The 4,993-nt window shown below is 29.8% G+C and overlaps 1 pseudogene; it reads left to right on the forward strand.

Annotated features, from left to right (window-relative positions):
- Window positions 1-230: 230 nt before the first annotated feature.
- On the forward strand, window positions 231-364 carry LOC145240537 (U2 spliceosomal RNA; annotated as a pseudogene).
- The last annotated feature ends 4,629 nt before the right edge of the window (window positions 365-4,993 follow it).

Here is a 4,993-nt window from a genome sequence, read left to right on the forward strand (position 1 = left end):
TTATATTTTTATTATCGTCTAATATTTTGAAAGCTGAATTTCTAATAAAATGTGCATCTATAGGAGATAATGCCTGGGAATGTGTTCCCCCCCCCACAGTTTAACAGTGGTGTGACGTCAAGAGAAAGAGGGTGAGAGAGAGGGAAGAGTAAGTGGGTGAGAGAGAGAAAGAGAGAGAAAAAAAAGAAAGACGGTGTTGGTTTTGTGAAAAAAGTTGTTATTTACAATTGTTCGCATTCTTGGCCTTTTGGTCAAGATCAAAGTGTAGTATCTGTTCTTCAGATGCTGCACTTCTATTTCTTGTTCTCTTTCGGTGGAGGAGAAATCCTCCACGACTGAGACAATTTTTATTTTTGTACCTTTTCTCCACGTTAAAAAACGACCCTGGTGTCTAACTCTGTCCCGTGGGGAGGCATAGTAAATAGGTACAATTGTTCGCCATTAGTGGATGTTGACGTCACGTCACGTGACATGACTAAGCGTTTTTTTTTTTTAGTATGAATAACATTTTTTGTTTTAATTATAAAGTCTACACTTAATTTTATAGAAAATGATGTATATATAATAGAAAAAAAAAATTACTGGTTTTGTTGGATTCAAGTGGATCCCCCCCCCCCTCCAGTTTAAGAGATAGCAGGTCACGTGGTAATATACAAAATGGCTAGCGTAAATATAAAGATCGGTTTTTTTATCGACGAATATTTTGAAAGCTGAATTTTTTTTTATTCCTGTACATTTTTTCCTGATATTTTTCGTTAAAACTCTTGTATAAATACTATTTTTAACCAGTTAAATACGTTGGAGACATTGTCATGGAGTTTAATAATCTCTAGAACAAAGCAGAAGAGAAATTACAAAAGTATCGGTAAAACAAAGTGTTTGTTTACATTTGTTCGCCATTACTGGATGTTGACGTCACGTCACGTGACATGACTAAGCGTTTTTGGATTATGTAATATTAACATTAAAATGACAGGTTTTTTGGGGGGCCCCCCTAGGAGAGAAATGATCAGTTCACCCCCTTTTAATGGTCCGTTTGGTGTGGAATTTCGATATTTGTCATGCGGGTGATCAAGGTTCAATATGATACATAATTTGTCAACTTTGGTTGTGTCTGTCAAAAGTTTGAGCTGACGTCACGTCACGTGACACGTATTGAATAACGTTAAAATGACAGGTTTTTTGGGGGGCCCCCCTAGGAGAAAAACGATCAGTTGACCCCTTTCTACTGGTCCGTTTGACGTGAAATTTCGATATTTGTCATCCGGGTGATCAAGGTGCAATATGATACCAAATTTGTCAACTCTGGTTCCGTCTTTCAAAAGTTTTAGCGTTACAAACAAACATACATACATACATACATACATACATACATACACACCGATTTTTGCCTTTTATATATATAGATGTAGTGGCCTTTTCCTAGATACCTATTTTTATAATTGTTTCAGTACATTGCTACAAAATGTGACATTTGTTGGCGTTTGTAAAAAAAATCATGAATGTGCTTATATTCCAAAAAAGAAAATATCAGTGCACAGTATTGAAAGTGTTTGAGATTCAAAAGTCTGTAACATTTCTACTAACTTCATAAGATATCATGTGAGAAACTTAATTGAATATCAAGACATTATCTGAAGCGTTTTTATTTTGGTGTAACGTATGTGTTTACAGTGAACCTTAACTTTTAATAAACAGATTGGTATGCAATGACATAGGCTAGGAATCTTAGACAAAATATATATAAATTGGAAAAATGTGTGAACAAATGAAAAAAAAATGATCCGCTCTACTTGATGACATCAAGCACAGTAATATTTTAGTGAAGAAAATATGAAATTGATGTTCAGTGATTAGTTTGGATGAATGAGAAAATGTAATTGTTTGATGCATAAAAAATAACTCATTTGCTGTATTTGATATTAAGCAGCAAAAAAATAGTGATTTGAATATTTAGGAAAACATCAAATCAGATTATGTATAAAAAAAAGATGAAATTAGAAAATATATATTTTCTGTTTATGAGTTTTGCCAATCAAAATTTTGTGGCAGAAATTGGGTGATTACCATGCAATTTTATTTTGGTAAAATTCTTAAATTATTTCAATGTTTATTATAATTTCTTATTAGTGACTTGTTATCATCAAAATCCGCCCCAAAGAGTGTCCTTTCTTTTATTAGGTATCAGAATAGGTATCCAGATTTCTACTTCTATACAAATATGATATTGTAGTACAGTAAATGTCAAATTGTTTTTCAAGTATTAGTTTGTAACGTTTGTACTGACTTCATCAGATGTCATGTAAGAAACTGAATTCTATGTAAGAAGACTTTATCTGAAGTGTTTTTATTTTGGTATATCATGTGTGATTACACTGTAGTAATTGCGCTGAAAGCATGTTAATTACAAATGACAAAAGTTAAATCAATTTCTGATTCAGCTACACAATATAAACTAAAGGAAATCAAATTTGCAAAATAAAAGCAATATGTAGTTATGGGTTAGTTTGGAGTTAGAATAAAAAGCCAACAAAACAGTTAGTTTGTATTGTGTAGATTGGTCATTTCTGATAGTATTGAGAGTTGTCAATGAAAATCTTAATTTCCGACAAAATACTGAATGTTTCTTGGATACCCATTCGTAAAAAGTACCTTTTTTGGAAAAAAAAAACAAAAAAAACTCCCCGGATCACCTTCACCACCTTAAAAAAAAAAAACTTTATTCTTCAAAAAATGTGCACATTGTTAGTGTAAAAAACAGATTCGCACCACTTGATGAAATCAAGCATAGTAATATTTTAGTAAAGAAAATATGAAATTGATTTTCAATAATTAGTTTGAATGAATATCAGAAAATGTAATTGTTTGATGCATAAGAAAGAACTCATCTGCTGAATTTGATATTAAGCAGCAAAATATTTCAAAACATAAAAATGTGAAACATAACATGAATACTCTCCGTTGTCACTTGAAAACATTGACCTTGGTAGGAAGTTTATTAGATACTGAAATTGTGGTCTTGGTATGGTGTGCTTAATATTATTGTATGCAAAATTTAAAAACACAAAAGAGGGTACAATCAATATTGAAAAAGTAACATCTGTCACAGAAAATAGTAATTTATAAATGTCAAAAGAAATATTATTCTGTACTTAAAATGTTAAACTTACTGTTAACAATAATTTAAAATGGTGATCAGGATGAGTCCAACAACTTAGTCCTTGAGCTTTCTTATTGGTCATAGTAAAAAGAAATTGTAGTCTTTCAAGTTTGTTGGTCGCATTGGGATTCTTGGAATGTATCAACAGATTCCTGCATATGAATCTTTGTTAATTCCACACAATACAAAATATATATACAAAACAAAGTAAAGCAAAGTATAGGGTTAGTTGTGTCCTCTAATTATCAACCAAGTATATGTATTGATAAAAAGATAAAAGCAATGGAAATGTTTATTACAATGTATCAATATTAAATTTTTATCATGAACAACAAATCGAAATAATGATAGATATTTTGTGCTTATACGAAACTGGAATCAAGGATTGTCACCTGTGATTTTATATATGTCAATAGTGCATGCCACTACAAATGATATTAGCCAAATTAAGTTTTGTTTATTTCACCCATTATAAAATATATACACAAAATGCAGTAAACAAAGTTTAGGTTTAGTTAATGATAAGTTTAGGTTCGAGAAATAAGCAAAGAAAAGAAAAAAAGATACATTTGTTTATAGTGTGTAAATTGTAAGTTTGTAAATATTTAAAACTATCCACACTGGTATGTGGAAATTCTAGATACCTATTGTTATAAAGTTCCAATTCATGTTTGATATATCACTCTACATGTTCCCTGTTGCACCCCAAAGATGTAAATGATTATCGAGAAAGTGAAATGAAACAGTATTTGAAATAAAATAGAAACAAATGCTGATGTTTACTATATAAAACACTGTGTTCAATGGAATTGAGCCTTATACAATATTGGTGGAATAAAAAAATCCATTTTTTTAATTCAATTTAAGAAATGAGCAAAAAATTGATATTTAAAATATTTGGCATCAAGAAAAAGAAATATAAGATAAAAGGTGATAAAGCAGTAAGAATCATATGCTGAATTCAATTAAAAACAAATATGATTGTCAAAGAAATATCATGAAAATTTTGTAAGTGAAAAAAATTATTTTTTGATATATTTGGTTTCGAAGTATTAAGAAACATGTACAACTTCATTTTAAAGACAAAACGAAAACTGTACTAATGATAATGACAATGGTGAAAGGAAATTGGAAAAAAATGTATCAGAGGTAAAATGTTGGTCACATATACGTTTGTGTGGTATGCATGAAACACGTGTAGAAAATTATATTTTCTGATGCTGAAAGTAAGAAGAGAAACATTGTTAAAAAATGATCTAAAAGGCAATAGTAAAATCCTCATTTTTAGTGTGGGATATGTTGTTTGTTTCAATTGAGAAAGGAAACTTTAATTTATACAATTTGATGTTATAGATCACAAGTTTTATTACAATAAACATTGTGTTCTTTAATTATCAACCAAGTATATTTATTGATAAAAAGAGAATGTAATGGACATGTTTATTATAATTTATCAATATTAAATTGTTATCATGAAAAACCAATGGAAAGCGTGAATGTTATTTGGTGTTTTTAAAAAACAGCTACCAATGATTGTAACCAGTGATATTTGTGTATGCTAACAGTGCAAATGTGGTGGTGAAATGAATTTTTGTTTATTCTTCACAATATAAAATATATACACAAAACTAAAACATAATTTACGGTTAGTTAATGATAAGTTTAGGTTAGAGAATTAAGCAAAATTATAGATACCTATTGTTATAAAGCACCAATTCATGTTTGGTATATCAATCTACATGTTCCTTGTAGCACCCCAGAGGGGTAAATGAGTGTCAACAAAATGAAATAAAACATAGTATTTGAAATAAAATGAAAAAGTGCTTGAAAAGT

Source organism: Euprymna scolopes, chromosome 19 (assembly GCF_053919585.1).
Source record: "Euprymna scolopes isolate OS-2025 chromosome 19, ASM5391958v1, whole genome shotgun sequence".
Taxonomy (NCBI): Eukaryota; Metazoa; Mollusca; class Cephalopoda; order Sepiida; family Sepiolidae; genus Euprymna; species Euprymna scolopes.